The sequence below is a fragment of the Triticum urartu genome, chromosome 2A (genome assembly GCF_056163025.1).
Source record: "Triticum urartu cultivar PI428250 chromosome 2A, HENAU_Tu73, whole genome shotgun sequence".
Lineage (NCBI taxonomy): Eukaryota > Viridiplantae > Streptophyta > Magnoliopsida > Poales > Poaceae > Triticum > Triticum urartu.
The window spans coordinates 301158854-301179535 of NC_141874.1; the positions used below are offsets into that span (position 1 = coordinate 301158854).

At 40.7% G+C, this 20682-nt stretch overlaps 2 long non-coding RNA genes across 3 annotated transcripts; one reads left to right on the forward strand and one right to left on the reverse strand.

Moving 5' to 3' along the window:
* Positions 1-541: 541 nt before the first annotated feature.
* Positions 542-1643, reverse strand: LOC125541473 (uncharacterized). The gene is made up of 3 exons (XR_007297543.2): positions 1164-1643; positions 838-1059; positions 542-738 (listed from the first exon to the last, which is right to left on the reverse strand). It is a non-coding gene; the product is annotated as an uncharacterized LOC125541473 (long non-coding RNA).
* Positions 1644-2125: 482 nt separating this feature from the next.
* LOC147984893 (uncharacterized) lies at positions 2126-4314 on the forward strand. 2 transcript variants are annotated; one of them, XR_015615081.1, is made up of 4 exons: positions 2126-3146; positions 3238-3351; positions 3434-3496; positions 3936-4314. It is a non-coding gene; the product is annotated as an uncharacterized LOC147984893 (long non-coding RNA). The 2 variants fall into 2 exon arrangements; XR_015615080.1 differs by lacking the exon at positions 3936-4314 and having other exon boundaries at positions 2127-3146; positions 3434-3929.
* Positions 4315-20682: the final 16368 nt, after the last annotated feature.

Consider the following 20682-nt stretch of genomic DNA (forward strand, 5'->3'; position numbering starts at 1 on the left):
CTGACTCGAGCATGATGGATTGGTGCAGACTCGAGCATGGTGGATTGGTGTAGACTCACCCTTGAGCTAGAAAAAATGGCATTCAGTTTCAGAAAGGACATAGATGATTAATGGAGGATCAAATACTCACCTCAATGCTTTTTTGGCATGACCGACATGGAAGGAATAGAGCATTGCTATCGAGGATCAAATATTAGCAATGTAAGCCGCAAATTCCAGGAAGAGAAAAAGAATTCAGTGACCCCCGTGGAATATATACTAATTCTCAGAGATAGTGATTTGGAATTTCTACAACCTACCAAATTTAACTATTTAAGCATGAGGTCACAATCAAGAAATATGATGCTAGTCAACAAAAAAGATTAAATTCAAAATTGTGAGACTATAGTGCAAAAAATAATAAGCTGTACATGACAACTGTCAAAGCAACATCCCAATGACTTGAAAGAGAACTCGATATGTTGAAATCATGTGTGGACACCAATAACTTGAAAGGTTAAAATCATGAAATTGAACCATACATTCAGAATGCGATACATAGTAAATAAACTGCACTTGATAGTACAGACCTCACATTAAAAGATGGGTGTTGATCTGCAGAGTATGTTTACATTTAGTACAAAGGCTCGTTGCTTTTTTTGTCTGCAACTCTATTAGAAAGTGTAGACCCAAGATAAAGTGTTACAGAAATAATCTCTCGTGTTATATCAGTGCCATCTCTAATCAAAGCAATCACACCTGCAAGAACTTTAGTAGTCAGCATGTTTGTTTGTGGTCACACTAACTATACCGAAACAGTAGGCATAAAAATCTCCTTTGAAAGGATAATTTACTCACTTCGATAGTTATCATCCTTAATCACAAATGAAGTCCAACTGCTGCTACCCGGAAGATTGCTTTCCCATACACAAAGTACGGATGTGGACGAAGAAAGCTCCCGGTGCCAGATCTTGAGGTCCCTTACGCCAGGAAAGAGAAGAGCAGACAGTCGGCACAACGCCACCATATCCTTTTTCTATCTAAGATCTCTGAAGCTACGGGGAGGAGTGGGATATAGGCCTGCAAAAGTTTCCTAGTGTCAGATGGGATCAAGAAGGGAGATGATGGGGAGCACGGTTGGAGGAGATGGCCACCAGGATGGGCATGCAGTCGGAGGAGATAACCTGCACCAGCGTCGATGAGGCGGAGCGAGGAACGGAGGCGATGCCGGGATGCGCTGGCTCGATGCACCTGGTGCGTCGTCCCTCCCGCAAAGGCCGCTTGGAGATGTGCGCTCTTGGGGCAGGAGGGAGCAGCAGCGTCACATGGGTAGCAGGGGCGGGCGGTGTCGCGAGGTGGATGGTTCAGGGGACGTGGCGGCGCAAGCGCCGGGGCAGTGCAGATGTCGGCGTGGCCGCACTGGTGCCGGGGCAAGCTCTATCTCCTGGATATCGCAGGACCAATGTCACGCTGTGAGGGGCAACAATCGGCGATGGCGATCGTGCACAGAGGTGACCGAGTGGTGCAGTGCGGCGAGGTCGTTGTGCACGAAGGAGACGTTGTTGGTGGGCGGTGTCTGACACACGAGGTCGACGCCATGACAGACGGTGAGGTCAAGGTCCAGCGCATGGAATTTCCTTAGCTTGCTATCAGACTTCCGTGATTGTAGGGAGCGGTTGTTCGAGTACTACTCCCTGGTGAAGCAAGGTCAGTCAAAAAAATTTGCTAAGTGCACACCATAAAGGGATTAGATTAATGATGGCTGTGAGGTCGAGAATTGTGGGCCTAATCGTGTGGTGCTGATTGGTTTGTGCGATGTTGTGGAACTAATTGCGGGGTGCGCCTACGAAAATTCTTGTTTGATTGTTTAATAGTAGTGGAGAAAGAAAAAGTGCCCAGATCTGATCCGATTTGCCTTTTTTTCTCCAAGAAGGCTGCTCTTTTTCTCCTTTATTTTCTCCAAGGAAATTCCAAAACATGAAAACCACCAACCGAATCAGCCAACTATAGTACTACTTCCTATTTTGTTTCCTTTCCTTCCTTTATTTTTTGGACGCCGATATCCAGCACACATGTGGCATCTAGGGGGGTGTGCCGCACACCCCGTGTGGTATCGACACAGCCCCGCCCGCATGACAACGTCCTGGCGCACCGAACCACAGCCCGCACGTCCGGTGTGTGGTGCGATCGCCCACACATCCAGGCGAGCGACCCCGCGGCCCGCACAACCTCTCGCGCCCCATCGTCCCTATCCGCCTCCGAAGCAAAGTGCCACCATCCATCGTTGTCTCCAACTTATGAATCGGCCAATCTTCCCCTACCTCCATAGTCTTCCTTCTCTAGTTGCCATGGCAACCAAAACAGATCTCTAGCGCCCCCTCCCCCTCGACGGAAAACACGGCAACGAGCTAACATGTCATTCTCCTATCACCTACTCCTTCCCCTGGCCCCAATAATTTCACTTCGAGATTGCCCATGTAGATGGCGACTGGATCCACACTGTCATGGCAAACACACCATAGATTTGTGTCGCGTGTATCTACAACTAACATGAATTCCGACCGTTCATGTTTATTCCCCTTTCCCCCAAAGAACACAAAATCTGCCATATTCTAGCCTAGATCTGATCTAAGCTTTTAGGTTGGGGTTGCTACCAGTAGGTGCTCGAGAAGGATGTGTAGGATTCACTAAGATCCGGGCAGAAAAGAGCCATTTTGGCGGAACATATGGAGGGAAAAAATTAGTAGCCACCTATCTTTGTTGTTACTTCCTATCATGTAATGTTAGTTGTTGCCAGCAGTTCAACATGATAGTTGCCATCTAGATTATAGAAAGAGAGAATGAATGTGCATGCCCTATCAACAAAAATGCACAGATACGATGTTTTCCTACTTGCCATGATGTATTGGTTGTTTATGCAAAAAATGTGATAAGATTGTGTTTCCTTTTATGTGGAAATAGCAAAATGCAATTCGAATATTAGTGTGTTCTTGTTCATGCAGTGACTGAAAACACAGTAGGAGAAGCAGAAAAAATGAATCATGCAGACGGGACTGATCCGTCATTTTCTGGAAGGCCGCAAGCGCCCCCTTGGAATGCAATAGAGTACAATCAACTAATTTCCACACGGTCGTTGCTGCCACTACTAGAGCAGTATGCGAACATAGGTACGATGCGTGATCAAAAAAAGTACAGTTGACATGTTTGTGGGCTTGAAAATGGCATTCTACTTATGTACTAAAATGTCATTGTTCGCAGGTTCTTATGACACAACCACACATGGAGGGATACTATGGAAAGTTGCAACACAGGGGGCTATTGGTGATAGACATACGGGAGACCAACTTCAAGTAGCAAATGTGGCAAATCAAGGTAACGCATAGAAATAGCATACTGATGTGGTAAAAAAACTTGCAAGGATGGCAAGACTTACGATTTTTTTGAAAAAACGCAGGACCATCATGCAGCACATGGCAACAAGCGGCAAGCGGATGCCTGCCATCAACGTCGTACGCAGGTGAGTTGTATGAAGTGATCTTGCCGACAGTGTATCCGAAAAAGGAAACTAGGTGACATTGGTGTTTACGTGGTGTGACAAAAATTGAGAAAAAGATGACATTGGCGTTTGTTGCTCATAGAAATAGAAAAAATGATGGAAAGTGCATGTGCCAAGTCTGGTCGCCTGTATTTGCCACATGTGGACAACTGCATGTGTCAAATTGAATGTATGACTAGTAGTGGCCACATGGTGATTGCACGCAGTTGGCATGTCTTAACAACTGAAGTTGCCATGTCTGAATAGTTGTATTTTCCATGACTAAACAACTATGTTGCCTTGTGTGAACAACTCTGTTTGCCAAGTGTGCACAACTACATTTACCATGATTGAACAACTACATATGCCATGTTATAGAAACTACGGTTGCCATGCATTGACCAACTGCACATGATCGCAGGTTGTTATGGATGAACCATAGCAACAAAGGTCTCGTGGCAAGCTTCACCATTACAGGCCATCGGTATTGCAGATACAGCACACCAAATTGAAGTGACACACCAACTTCGATTAGCACATGCGGCACAACAAGGTAACTATGTGAACCAATAAAAATCGTGCATTTTCTTCTTTGGAAAAGCATTGGGAAAAGTGGATTTGTCATGGTGTTGGTAGCAAACTACGATTGCCACCAAGTGAATACGTCCATTAGTCATCTATGATCATCTGGATTTCTCAATTACTATCTATGTGTACACGCCATTTGTGATTAACTGCATTTGCCTCGTGGGCTCGTATCTAGAATGCAAGTTTTGATGTTAAGATCCTAGTTGCCATGACTTGGCAACTGCAGCTGCCATGTTTGGTCAACTGTAGCTGCCATGACTAAAAAACTACAGTTGCCATGCATGGCCATATGCAGATGCTCAAGGCTTTCATGTATGAATGATATCATGCCATTCAGATGCAACTGCTATATTTCATTATGATGAATATGCCATTCAAGCAATACTGTGAACACACGTACCAGATTTTTTGAAAGAGCTTCAACTATAATCAGCAGCGGTGCGGGAACATCTACTGCGGGAACCTCATAGCACATGTATGGGGTGTTCCATGAGCAAGTCACCGATGTTGTCACAAACAATGCAAAATCAGTGTCAGAACTGGTAATCGTTGCAGCAATGACGACAAGCATGCATGTGCACACCAGCACAAGCACCACTCAAGCAGATAAAACAGCCGCTAATACTGAAGTCAATGATGAAACTGATGACAAAGCGCAAGGGGAAGAAGAAGATGGACAACCAGAAATCATGCCACCTCAACCACCTTATGTTGGGCAGAGATTTGGTTCGTTTGAAAATGCCAAGGAATACTACCAGAGATATGCGTTGTTCCATGGATTTGCGGTGAACAGGGAATACCATAGGAAAATAAAAAAACTAAAGAGTACAGTAGAGGAGAGATAAGGTGCTACAAGGAATGAAAGAAAAAGAAGGGTAAGGTGTTGTGCCTGTCGTACCAGAATAAAAGAGAGGCTTCATTCTCAAGATGGAATGCCCTGTCCAGATGAAGCTAAATGCAGATGGAGCATGGTGGGTGCTCACCGAATATGTCAAAGAACACAACCACGACCAAATAAAGAAGTTTAACCTAGTAAAATTTCTGAGCACCCAGAGAGGATTCAGCCCCACGAGGAAAATTCATAAGGTTGCTACATGATTGTAATGTTGGTCCATCAAGAATGGTCCAAATACTGTCCCTGATCCGTAGCAGGGATGATAGTCTGAGCAGCATGCCCTACATACCAGTGATGACCCACAAGTATAGGGGATCTATCGTAGTCCTTTCGATAAGTAAGAGTGTCGAACCCAACGAGGAGCAGAAGGAAATGATAAGCGGTTTTCAGCAAGGTATTCTCTGCATGTACTGAAATAAGTGGTAACAGATAGTTTTGTGATAGGATAAATTGTAACGAGCGACAAGTAACAAAAGTAAATAAAGTGCAGCAAGGTGGCCAATCCTTTTGTAGCAAAGGACAAGCTGGAACAAAATCTTATAATAGGAAAAGCGCTCCCGAGGACACATGGGAATATCGTCAAGCTAGTTTTCATCACGTTCATATGATTCGCGTTCGATACTTTGATAATTTGATATGTGGGTGGACCGGTGCTTGGGTGTTGTTCTTACTTGAACAAGCATCCCACTTATGATTAACCTCTATTGCAAGCATCCGCAACTACAACAAAAGTATTAAGGTAAACCTAACCATAGCATGAAACATATGGATCCAAATCAGCCCCTTACGAAGCAACGCATAAACTAGGGTTTAAGCTTCTGTCACTCTAGCAACCCATCATCTACTTATTACTTCCCAATGCCTTCCTCTAGGCCCAAATAATGGTGAAGTGTTATGTAGTCGATGTTCACATATCACCACTAGAGGCTAGACAACATACATCTTATCAAAATATCAAATGAATACCAAATTTACATGACTACTCATAGCAAGACTTCTCCCTTGTCCTCAGGAACGAACGTAATTACTCACAAAGCATATTCATGTTCATAATCAAAGGGGTAATAGTATGCATATAGGATCTGAACATATGATCTTCCACCAAATAAACCAACTAGCATCAACTACAAGGAGTAATCAACACTACTAGCAACCTACTAGCACCAATCCCGGACTTTGAGACATGAATTGGATACAAGAGATGAACTAGGGTTTGGAGATGAGAAGGTGCTGGTGAAGATGTTTATGGAGATTGCCCTCTCCCGATGAGAGGAGCGTTGGTGATGACGATGGTGATGATTTCCCCCTTCTGGAGGGATGTTTCCCCGGCAGAACAGCTCTGCCGGAGCTCTAGATTGGATCCGCCAAGGTTCCGCCTCGTGGCGGCGGAGTCTCGTTCCGAAAAGTTCCTTCCTATTTTTTTCTCATTGAAAGACCTCAAATAGGAGAAGATGGGCGTCGGAGAGCCACCAGGGGGCCCAGGAGGTAGGGGGCGTGCCCTAGGGGGGGCACCCTCGTGAGCAGGGTGTGGGCCCCCTGGCCTTCATCTTTGGCGTGGATTTTTCTTTATTTCTTTTAAGACATTTCGTGGAGTTTCAGGACTTTTGGAGTTGCGCAGAATAGGTCTCTAATATTTGCTCGTTTTCCAGACCAGAATTCCAGCTGCCGGCATTCTCGCTCCTTGTGTAAACCTTGTAAAATAAGAGAGAATAGCCATAAGTATTGTGACATAAAGTGAAATAACAGTCCATAATGCAATAAATATCGATATAAAAGCATGATGCAAAATGGATGTATCAACTCCCCCAAGCTTAGACCTCGCTTGTCCTCAAGCGAAAAGGCGATAACAATAAATATGTCCTCATGTTTAGAGGTAGAGGCGTCGATAAAAATAAAATACGGGCATGAAGGCATCATGATTATTCTCATAACAGCAACATATATAGATTTTGTCATATGATTACTTATGTTCAAGTGATGATCTATTCACAATGCAAAAGTATAAATCATAAACCTTATTGGGCTCCGACAAACTATAATCTCAGTCATTGAAGCAATTGCAATTTATCGTAACATCGGAAAGAGTCTATGTCAGAGCTAAAAAGCAAGTCCACATACTCAACTATCATTTAGTCCTCCATAATTGCTAACACTCACGCGATACTTGTGGTTACGGAGTTTTAATCGGACACAGAGAAAGATAGGGGCTTATAGTTTTGCCCCACAACCTTTTACCTCAAGGGTAATGTCAACAATAATGGTTCATGCTCCCCTACACCCAATTAGATAAATATATATATATATATATATATATATATATATATCATGTTCTTTCCAACATGCTGAGCTTGCCAAAGGATAAAATAAAAAAGAAAAGGTGAAGATCACCATGACTCTAGCATAAGGTAGATGATAATAATAAAGGATAGGCCCTTCGCAGAGGGAAGTAGAGGTTGCCATGCGCTTTTATGGTTGGATATATAAAATCTCAATGCGAAAGAACGTCACTTTATATTGCCCCTTGTGATATGAACCTTTATTATGCAGTCCGTCGCTTTTATTACTTTCACATCACAAGATCGTGTAAAGCTTATTTCTCCCACACCAATCAATCATACATATTTAGAGCAATTTTTATTGCTTTGCACCGATGACAACTTACTTGAGGGATCTTACTCAATCCATAGGTAGATATGGTGGACTCTCATGGCAAAACTGGTTTAAGGGTATTTGGAAGCACAAGTAGTATTTCTACTTGGTGCTGAGAATTTGGCTAGCATGAGGGGGAAGGCAAGTTCAACAAGTTAGAGGATCCATGACAACATACTTTATCTCAGATATAAGAAATGCATAACTCATTACGTTGTCTTCCTTGTCCAACATCAACTCTTTAGTATGTCATATTTTAATGAGTGCTCCCAATCATAAAAGATGTCAATGATAATATATCTATATGTGAAAACCTCTCTTTCCTTATTACTTCCTATTAATTGCAACAATGACCAAAGCTATGTCTGCCAACTCCCAACAACTTTTAATCATCATACTCTTTCTATGTGAATTCATTACTCTCAATAAGATCAATATGAACTTTTGTTTCTTTTTATTCCTTTTCTCTTTTCTTTTATTCACCCAAGATCATGGCAAAATAATCGAGCTCTTGACTCAACACTAATCTTTATTATATATAACTCACAGACTCGATTACATAGAGGGATCATAAAGCAAAACTCAAAACTAGATCATGCCATAAACTTTATTCTACTAGATCAAGATACTACTAATAGGATCGAACTAAGAAAAACGGTAAAGATAGGAGTTGTGATTGTGATATGATACCGGGGCACCTCCCCCAAGCTTGGCAGTTGCCAAGGGGAGTGCCCATACCCATGTGACTATGTCTCCTTTGTCGGTGAAGAAGGTGGAGGTGATGGATAATCGCACATCGAGCGTAAGAGGTCCTCCAGCTTGCGAATAATACCCTTGAGTGCGACAATATGCTCCTTCAACAAAACATTTTCTTATGTGAGATACTTGTTTTGCACACGAGCTAACTCAATCAGCTTGAAAGCTTCGATCTCAGTTGGGGTAAGAAGGTTATGATCAATTTTAAGGGTGTCTTCTGCTGCTGGAGCTTGATCCTCCATGGGCTTCTTGATCCTTTCATCCTTGTTGACCTTCAGGGGTTCTTCCCTCTTCAGATCTTTCTTCATTAGCCAAGCATCGTTGTCACCATTGTTGGAGGAGGGAGACGACATGATGCCTAGCCTAGAAAACCCTGACAGAAAACAGCTCGAAACGAAAACAGAGGAGGTTTGCGTGATACGGGAGTCAAAACCTTCGGGAGAATATATAATGAATTTTTACCGACCAAAATACGTATCAAGCAGGAAAACGGAGTCCGGAAGGCACACGAGGTGCTCACGAGGTAGGGGGCGCGCCCAGGGGTTAGGGCGCACCCTTCACCCTCATGGGGCCCTCGTTTCCTTCCCGGACTGCTACTTATTTTTCTATTTTTCTAAATATTCCAAAACGGAGAAATATTTCCTTAAAATTGTTTTGGAGTCGGTTTACTTACCGTACCACATACCTATTCCTTTTCGGAGTCTGAAATGTTCCGGAAAGTGTCCCTTATGTATTCTTCCGGTGTTACGGTTTCAATAATATTGGTTTCAACATTTATGGGATTACCTGAGATATAATGTTTAATTCTTTGACCGTTTACCACCTTCGGATTTGTGCCCTCGAAGTTGTTGATTTTGATGGCACCGGAACGATAGACCTCTTCGATAACATAGGGGCCTTCCCATTTAGAGAGAAGTTTTCTTGCAAAAAATCTTAAACGAGAGTTGTATAGCAATACATAATCACCTACATTAAACTCACGCTTTTGTATCCTTTTGTCATGCCATCTTTTAACTTTTTCTTTAAACAACTTGGCATTTTCATAAGCTTGGGTTCTCCATTCATCAAGTGAGCTAATATCAAATAACCTCTTCTCACCGGCAAGTTTAAAATCATGGTTGAGCTCTTTAATAGCCCAATATGCCTTATGTTCTAGTTCGACAGGTAAGTGACATGCTTTTCCATAAACCATTTTATACGGAGATATACCCATAGGATTTTTGTATGCAGTTCTATAAGCCCATAATGCATCATCAAGTTTCTTGGACCAATTCTTTCTAGACCTATTAACAGTCTTTTGCAAAATTAATTTGAGCTCTCTATTGCTCAACTCTACTTGACCACTAGACTGTGGGTGATAAGGAGATGCAATTCTATGATTAACATCATATTTAGCAAGCATTTTACGGAAAGCACCATGAATAAAGTGTGAACCACCATCCGTCATTAAATATCTACGGACTCCAAACCTCGGGAAAATAACTTCCTTAAGCATTTTAATAGAAGTGTTATGATCAGCACTACTAGTTGGAATAGCTTCTACCCACTTAGTAACGTAATCAACAGCAACTAGAATATGTGTGTATCCATTAGAGGCAGGAAAAGGTCGCATATAATCGAAGCCCCAAACATCAAATGCTTCAATAACAAGAGAATAATTCATAGGCATTTCTTGACGTCTACTAATATTACCAATTCTTTGACATTCATCCCAAGACAAGACAAACTTACGGGCATCCTTGAAGAGAGTAGGCCAATAAAAACCAGATTGCAATACCTTATGTGCAGTTCTATCTCCAGCGTGGTGTCCTCCATAAGCCTTGGAATGACACTTGCGTAGGATCTGTTCCTGTTCATGCTCAGGTACGCAATGTCTAATAACACCATCTACTCCTTCTTTATAAAGATGTGGGTCATCCCAAAAGTAATGTCTTAAATCATAGAAAAACTTTTTCTTTTGTTGGTATGTGAAGCTAGGTGGTATAAATATAGAAACAATATAATTAGCATAATCAGCATACCATGGAGTACTACGAGAAGTACTTATAACATTTAATTGTTCATCAGGAAAGCTATCATTAATAGGTAGTGGGTCATCAAGAATATTTTCTAACCTAGAAAAGTTGTCTGCAACGGGGTTCTCAGCTCCCTTTCGATCAACAATATGCAAATCAAATTCTTGTAGCAAGAGAACCCATCTAATAAGTCTAGGTTTAGCATCTTTCTTTTCCATAAGATATTTAATAACAGCATGATCTGTTTGAATAATTACTTTAGAATCAAGAATATAAGATCTGAACTTATCACAAGCAAATACAGCTGCTAAAAGCTCTTTTTTAGTAGTAGCATAATTTCTTTGAGTATTGTCTAGAGTCTTACTAGCATAATGAATAACATTTAATTTCTTATCAACTCTTTGCCCTAGAATAGCACCTACAGCATAATCACTAGCATCACACATAATTTCAAAGGGTAAATTCCAATCAGGTGGCTGAACAACAGGTGCAGAAACTAATGCTTTCTTAAGTATTTCAAATGCTTCTACACAATCATCATCAAAGACAAATGGTATATCTTTTTGCAATAAATTACTCAGAGGCCGAGAAATTTTTGAGAAGTCCTTCATGAACCTCCTATAAAATCCGGCGTGACCAAGGAAACTTCTTATACCTTTGATGTCCCTGGGACATGGCATCTTTTCAATAGCATCAACCTTGGATTTATCAACTTCAATACCTCTTTCTGAAACTTTGAGCCCCAAGACAATACCTTCATTAACCATAAAGTGGCACTTTTCCCAATTCAAGACAAGATTAGTTTATTCACATATCTGCAAAACTCGATCAAGGTTGCTCAAGCAGTCATCAAAAGAGGAACCATAGACGGAAAAGTCGTCCATGAAAACCTCACAAATCTTTTCACAAAATTCAGAGAATATAGCCATCATGCATCTTTGAAAGGTAGCAGGTGCATTACATAAACCAAAAGGCATACATCTATAAGCAAACGTTCCAAAAGGGCATGTAAAAGTAGTCTTTTATTGATCTCTAGCCGACACAGGTATTTGAGAGAAACCAGAATAACCATCTAGAAAGCAATAGTGTGTATGTTTATATAATCTTTCTAGCATTTGATCAATAAAAAGGTAAGGGGTAATGATATTTCTTAGTAGCTTTATTTAATTTGCGGAAATCAATTACCATTCTATAATTGTAGCGACCTGACCCGAATGGATCAAGTCTCTGTGCTTAAGTGTCATCCTTGGATCGGTATGCTGGCACACACAGTACTCGAGGATTTATAACAGAGGTAAATCACATGTATAAAATAACATAAATACTATTACCTCAATCCAAAATAGCGGAAGTAACAAGGTTTGTGGGTTCCCATCAACACCAACGGCAAACTTGAATGTAGAAATCGTAACCCTAACGTATCACTTACTCGTCGTAAGTTAATCCTGCAACATGAGACGTTGCAGCCACAAAGAGTCAGTACATTCAATGTACTGGCAAATTCACACCATAGAGAGAAATGATGAACAATGGCTATCACTACATGCATATATGGCTGGTGGAAAAGCTCTATGGTTATAAGGTTTTTGCGAAAAGCCAATTTTTCCCTACTACAAAGGAATAAATTTTATTTAACTATCATGGTGGTTGTTAAACATTGAGAATGGTTGACAGCATTCTCAATCCCAATTAAGCATCATCATTAAAACCCAACAATATTCATTTAAAGTAACATGATGAGATCAACAGGATAATCCAAGAACTAGATACTCAAGATGTCCATAACCGGGGACACGGCTAATCATGATTAGTTTATACACTCTGCAGAGGTTTGCGCACTTTTCCCCACAAGACTCAATCTCCTCCATTGGATTTCTCGCACTACATGGTGTTTGAGAAACGGATGACCGAGACATAGTCTTTCAGAAGCGTTTGCGCCTTACGATGGGTAAACCGTACCACCTACAACCCTTACATCTGCTAGTCTACCACTTTAAGAGTTCACACGAGTTAATCAACTATGCTAGAGCCCATAATAGCTTGTGGCTGCACACAGATGTTTCTAGTATGAATAGTCTCATGATTCCTTTGAGCCTGGGTGGCGGACCGTAGGATGATCACACGGTATATCCCCAGGATCTCCTAGGACAACACTGGTATATCCCCAGGTGTCCGGGCAAGTCCACTAGTATATCCCTAGGGTGCCCCTAGCAATCCACCCAGATATGTATTTAAGTTGCCACCTTAAGTTGAACCATTAAATAACAATCTCACATCTGTCATGGATACTCTCAAAACCCAATCCACATCTACGAGCATAGCATGGCAATATAAGCATAACGTAAAAGTAACTCCCAAAGGTTTGATAGTAATAGGGCAATAGGTTCCTACCTCATCAACTACTTCCCAACCCACAATTTAATTAGATCCTAATCATGCAATGTTTGAAGATTGAAACTAATGCATAAAAACTGGGTACGAAACGGGTATGATCAAAGTGTGAACTTGACTTGCTGATGATCTGCGAAACCTAGAGATTCGAAGTAACAAGCGGCGCACTCCGGGTATTCTACCGCAGACAAACAAACAAGCATACAATAAGTACTCATCTAATGCACAGGTAAAACTCAAATAAGAGATCTAACCAGAAGGTTCAACTCAAGAACTCCGGTTGGCAAAAAGAATCAAATCGAACGAAGCAACGCAAACGGCGAAAGAAAACAACTTTGTTCTAGTAATCTGGATCTAGGCTAAATTTTACAGTAGCAAAATCTTGTTTAAGTTGGTTAAACGGATAGAGGGTTTCGAGACGAAACTCCAGGCGCTTGAATCACCTGATTTCGATAAACGACCGAAAAGTTATACTAAAACGAAAATCGGATCAGGAATCGCGATCAGAAAAATCGCGGATTTAATCCGAGAAAAAGAAAAACGACGAACGCCGAATTTTTTTTCGCTTTTTTTGGCACGGAAAACGAGGCGCGATGAACCTCGGGCGGCGGAATCGTCGGCGGCGGCACGCGCGGATCGAGGCGGGGCTGATGGGCTGGGGCGGCTCAGGGCGGCGCTATTTAAATGCTGCCCCCGGGCGGTGTCCCGCTCGGGTACGGCCCGAAGTCGGTTCATATTTTTTTAATTATTCCGCTCGGAAGAAAAATAAAAAATAAATACTAAACGGACTCAAAAAATTCCGAAATAAATTTTCACGGGCTTCTAAAATCAAGCCGCACAAGGTGAACATTTATTTGGGCCCTAAATGCAATTTTGAAAAACGCACATTTTTCCTAAATTCCAATAAAACACCAAAAAACTCCGAAATAAAATCTTATTTGATTTTATTATTAAATCCTCAATATTTCTTTATTTTGGTAAAGTCATTTTATTCCCTCTCTCATATTTTTGTAATAGAAATAATTGATGATAAAATAAATAAAATCAAATGATCCTATTCTCAAAATTTGAGGGAACTCAAATATGAAAATAACGAAATCCCCAACTCTCTCCGTGGGTCCTTGAGTTGCGTAGAATTTCTAGGATCAACCAAAATGCAAAATGAAAGTTTGGGAAAGTCCTTTTATTCCGTCTCATTTAACTTTCAAAAAGTTTCGAATTTCACTCACTTCCAGTCAATCAATCAAACAATCAATCAATTCTATCTAATTATTATAACATTCCAAAATTTAGAATTTTGGGATGTTACAATAACCTGTGATAATTCTTTGTGGAATCAATTCATATTTATCATTAGGAACAACAGTAATACATCCCTTCTTAGGGACACAATGGACAGGACTTACCCACTCACTATCAGCAACGGGATAGATTATACCTGCCTCCAAAAGCTTTAGTATTTCTTTTCTTACCAGTTCTTTCATTTTAGGATTCAGACGTTGTTGAGGATCATGAACTGGTTTGGCATCTGCTTCCAAATTTATTTTATGTTGACATAGATTGGGACTAATGCTCTTAAGATCATCAAGAGTATATCCAATAACAGCACGATGCTTCTTTAGAGTTTTCAATAATCTTTCTTCTTCATGCTCCGAAAGGTTAGCACTAACAATAACAGGATATATCTTCTTTTCATCAAGATAAGCATATTTAAGATTATCAGGCAAAGGTTTAATCTCAAACACGGGATCACCCTTGGGTGGAGGAGGATCCCCTAAGATTTCAACAGGCAAGTTGTGATGCAGAATAGGTTCATGTTTAAAGAATACTTCATCTATTTCCCTTCTTTCATTCATGACCATATCATTTTCATGGTCTAGCAAATAGTGTTCTAAAGGATCAATAGGAGGTACGGCAATAGAAGCAAGACCAATAATTTCATCCTTACTAGGTAATTCTTCCTCATGATGTTGTTTACTAAATTTAGAGAAATTAAACTCATGAACCATATCATCCAAGCCAACAGTAACAACATTCTTTTTGCAATCTATGGTAGCATTGACAGTATTTAAGAAGGGTCTACCAAATATAATGGGACAAAAGCTATCATGCGGAGAAGTAAGAACAAGAAAATCAGCAGGATATTTAGTTTTCCCACACAAGACTTCAACATCTATAACAATTCCGATTGGTGAAATAGTATCTCTATTGGCAAGTTTAATTGTGAAATCAATATCTTCTAACTCAACAGGTGCAATTTCATTCTTAATTTCTTTGTATAAGTCATGAGGTATAACACTAGCACTAGCACCCATATCCCATAAGCCATGATAACAATGATCTCCTATTTTAACATAAATAACAGGCACGCCTACCATAGGTCTATGTTTATCTTTATCACAAGGCTTAGCAATTCTAGCAGTTTCACCTTCGAACTGAATAACATGCCCATCAATATTATCAGACAAGAGATCTTTAACAATAGCAATATTATGTTCTACTTTAACTTGTTCAGGAGGTGTATAAGTTCTAATATTGCTTTTACGAACAACAGTTGAAGCTTTAATAGGGAAATGTGGTTTCTCAATATAAGAAGTAGGAACAATAGGATCATTATAAGTGACAGTCTTTTCTTCAACTTTAATAGGTGCAGCTACTTTTACTTCTATGGGAGGATGATATTTAAACCACTTATCCTTAGGGAGATCAACATAAGTAGCAAAAGATTCACGGAAATAAGCTACTATCTCGGAGTCAAGTCCATATTTAGTGCTAAACTTATGGAAAATATCAGTATCCATAAAAGATTTAACACAATCAAACTTAGGTGTCATACCTGACTCCTTACCTTCGTCGAGGTCCCAATCTTCACAGTTGCCTTTAATTCTATCCAATAAATTCCATCTGAATCCAATAGTCTTCATCATAAAAGAGCCAACACAAGAACTATCGAGCATGGTGCGATTGTTTTCAGAAAGCCGAGCATAAAAACTTTGCATAATTATTTCTCTTGAGATCTCATGATTGGGGCATGAATATAACATTGATTTAAGCCTCCCCCAAGCTTGAGCGATGCTTTCTCCTTCGCGAGGCTAGAAATTATATATATAATTAAGATCACAATGAACAAGATGCATAGGGTAATACTTTTGATGAAATTCCAGCTTCAATCTTTTATAGTCCCATGATCTCATATCATCACATAGCCTATACCATATCAATGCGTCTCCCTTAAAAGATAAAGGGAAGACCTTCTTCTTAGCAACATCATCGGGTATACCTGCAAGCTTAAATAATCCACAAACTTCATCCACATATATTAAGTGCTCATCAGGATGCTTTGTTCCATCTCCTGTAAAAGGGTTATCTAGTAGTTTTTCTATCATAACCGAAGGATACTCATAAGGAATTTCATTTTCAATAGGTTCAGTAGGTTGAGGAGCAACTCTTTGCTCTACTGGACGGGGTGAAGATACCCCGAACAAGCCCCTCAGAGAATTACGTTCCACAGTAAGAAGTGACAGTAAATTTCAGCACACTATATGAATTTTTCCTTACCCAATTCCACCTACCAAAGGCGCTACACTCCCCGGCAACGGCGTCAGAAAAGAGTCTTGATGACCCAGAAGTATAGGGGATCTATCGTAGTCCTTTCGATAAGTAAGAGTGTCGAACCCAACGAGGAGCAGAAGGAAATGATAAGCGGTTTTCAGCAAGGTATTCTCTGCAAGTACTAAAATAAGTGGTAACAGATAGTTTTGTGATAGGATAAATTGTAACGAGCGACAAGTAACAAAAGTAAATAAAGTGCAGCAAGGTGGCCCAATCCTTTTGTAGCAAAGGACAAGCCAGAACAAACTCTTATAATAGGAAAAGCGCTCCCGAGGACACATGGGAATATCGTCAAGCTAGTTTTCATCACGTTCATATGATTCGTGTTCGATACTTTGATAATTTGATATGTGGGTGGACCCGTGCTTGGGTGCTGTTCTTACTTGAACAAGCATCCCACTTATGATTAACCTCTATTGCAAGCATCCGCAAATACAACAAAAGTATTAAGGTAAACCTAACCATAGCATGAAACATATGGATCCAAATCAGCCCCTTACGAAGCAACGCATAAACTAGGGTTTAAGCTTCTGTCACTCTAGCAACCCATCATCTACTTATTACTTCCCAATGCCTTCCTCTAGGCCCAAATAATGGTGAAGTGTTATGTAGTTGACATTCACATAACACCACTAGAGGCTAGACAACATACATCTTATCAAAATATCAAATGAATACCAAATTTACATGACTACTCATAGCAAGACTTCTCCCTTGTCCTCAGGAACGAACGTAATTACTCACAAAGCATATTAATGTTCATAATCAGAGGGGTAATAATATGCATATAGGATCTGAACATATGATCTTCCACCAAATAAACCAACTAGCATCAACTACAAGGAGTAATCAACAGTACTAGCAACCTACTAGCACCAATCCCAGACTTTGAGACCAGAATTGGATACAAGAGATGAACTAGGGTTTGGAGATGAGATGGTGCTGGTGAAGATGTTGATGGAGATCACCCTCTCCCGATGAGAGGAGCGTTGGTGATGACGATGGTGATGATTTCCCCCTCCCAGAGGGAAGTTTCCCGGCAGAACAGCTCTGTCGGGGCTCTAGATTGGATCCGCCAAGGTTCCGCCTCGTGGCGGCAGAGTCTCGTCCCGAAAAGTTCCTTCCTATTTTTTTCTCATCAAAAGACCTCATATAGGAGAAGATGGGCGTCGGAGAGCCACCAGGGGGCCCACGAGGTAGGGGGGCGCGCCCTAGGGGGGGCACCCTCGTGAGCAGGGTGTCGGCCCCCTGGCCTTCATCTTTGGCGTGGATTTTTCTTTATTTCTTTTAAGACGTTTCGTGGAGTTTTAGGACTTTTGGAGTTGTGCAGAATAGGTCTCTAATATTTGCTCCTTTTCCACACCAGAATTCCAGCTGCCGGCATTCTCCCTCCGTATGTAAACCTTGTAAAATAAGAGATAATAGCCATAAGTAAGTTGACATAAAGTGAAATAATAGTCCATAATGCAATAAATATCGATATAAAAGCATGATGCAAAATGGACGTATCAACCAGCGGACATCACAAACCTAAAGAAAAAGTACCATATAGAGAGAAGGTTAGCTGACATAAAAGACACAATCGCCTACTTCAAAGAGAAAGCAAAATCAGATCCTGATTACTTCTACATGATAAGATTGGATGATGAGGACTGTGTTAGAAACAATTATTGGGTGGATGGTGCCGCAAGAAGAGCCTACAAACATTTCTGTGATTGCATTTCATTCGACACGACATATCTCATGAATATGCACAAGATGCCTTGTGCTCCATTCATTGGAATAAATAACCACAATCAGTCCTTGCAGTTCGGTTGCGGTCTCGTTCAGAATGAAGATACAGATGGTTACACTTGGCTGTTGAAAACTTTCTTGGAGTGCATGGATGGACTTGCTCCGATGAACATAATAATAGACCAGGATTTTAGCATGCGTGCAGGCATAGAGGAGGTCTTTCCGTTGGCAGTGCACATGCACTACAGGTGGCATATTATTAAGAACGCTGAAGAGATGCTAGGACCATTCTTCGTTGATCGTGCAGAGCTACACAAGGCATTCGAGTTGTTTGTGGACCACAGCTTGACGGTGGAGGAGTTTGAACGGAGCTAGATGTCTATGATTTAAACATACCAAGTCCAAGACAACGTGACACTTAATAGCCTATGGGAGAAGCGAATGTACTGGGTGCCGGCCTACTTCATGCAATGCTTCTTTCCATTTCTATAGACTACGCAACGCAGCGAGGGGTTCAATGCTGTTTTGAAGCGTTACGTGAGCCCTGGAAACTCATTGCTGTAGTTTGCTAAGCAATATTCAGCTTTGCAATAGAAACTACTGGGATCTGAGCTACAACAACAAGCAAACACCGCACTCAAGCAACCTCAATTGCTAACATATTTTCCGATGGAGAGGAAGATGAGCAAGATATACACCAACAAGATATTTAATAAGAAAGTGGATGATCTTATAGTCTTATTTGCCATGTATGACATGGCACATTCAACACTAAAAAATGCTAAATAAATAAATATGTTTGCCATATCTGCTGGTTTGAAGCTGACATCTATAGTGAACACGTGAATGCAAAACAAAATGAAAAAACTGGAATAAAAAACTCTGTAGTTGTAAAAACAAATATTAGCTGCTACTTGTTGTGAAATAAAGTGTGGCTGCCATTTTGAATCTGCTGTGGTTGCCATGTGGGATGTTGTATAATTGCCATGTATAATGCAAACTGTATTTCACATGTAAGATGAATTCATGTGCATTGAGAACAACATGATGTAGTTGCACTACCATGAAGACAGTAGTTGTCATGTAGAATGCAATGTAGTTGCCATCTTTTGACATGCTGATCATTTGAAAAATAGCCCATGATTACAATAGACGCATAAACTGTAGTTGCCATGTGAAATAAACTATAGTTGCCATGTGAAAGAAACTGCATTTGCCATGTTAAATAATCTATAATTGCCATGTTAAATAGTCTGTAGTTGTCATGTGGAAACAAACAATACAAAAAATATGTGAAAAAAGCTTTCTCTGCCATCGTTGATTTCAATATGTTTGATATTTTGTGATACCTCAACAAAAGGTGCTACAAAAAGAATATAAGAATTTAACGAGCACAAAACATGTAGATTCCAGGAAGAAATAAAGTGTGCCAACATGTACACAACTTACCAGGTTGACGAACATACCTTGAAGGTGTGTACTCTAATGCGCATGTCTGATTCAGAACCTGAAGACCCGGACAAGGGAAGAAACTACTTTCTGAAGGCCTCAATAAATGAAGGTGAATACTACTGCCAATGCTACAAATACAAATGGGACGGGATTGTGTGCTGCCACATACTCAAAATAATTGACATGCATGCGGTCATACATTTGCCCCTCCATTTCATACGACAACGGTGGACTTGGGACGCTGACAATGCGTTGGGGCCACAAACATCAACTGCAGTTTTGGCTGTGCATGATGACAGACCAGAGGCAACCATGGACTCGGTGAGGCACATTGTATTGACAAAGAACTACGCTGAAGTAATAGATGAAGCATGCAAGAGTGTTGAGACAAAAAGGGTGGTAGAAAAGCATAGGAAGGCCCTGAAAAGAGAGCTTGATGAGATTAAGAAGAGAAGGCTGAAGAAGCCTTACACAAGTTCCCCCGCACCTCAAGTGTACCTTCGTCCACGGGTCCATCAACTCAAAACTCGGAGGTAGGGTCTGGAATAGCAAGCACACAAACTCGGGACTGGAACCCGCCCCGTTCCATCACAAAAGGGTGTCCAAAAGAGGAGAGATACAAATCGGGGTTGGAAATTCAATAAAAGAAGAAGAAAGCAAAGAAAGGGACGGGTAATCAGTAAGCAACATGGAGGATTATAACTTGGGTGTTGGTGACAATTTTGTAACGTAGATGATCAAGGTTTAAAAAATGCGAGAATGACTGTTGGTGGAGAACAGAAATTTAAGAAAATGCCATGTATGCATGACTAAATATGCCATGTAGTTTCTACTAAATCTGCCATGCAGCTTCCACTAAATCTGCCATGTAATTGCTACTAAATCTGCCATCGCGTAGATTTCCATTTTTAGTCCATGCATTTTTGTTTCACACATATTGTATTGTATACATACTTTGTACGAACTAGTTGAAATGATCACGTGCAAAAACACAAGAGAGAACAGTTGCTTATGAAGTACCATGCTAACCGATACAGTTGTCACTGCAAAATCCCAAAATGAATTAAATGATTACT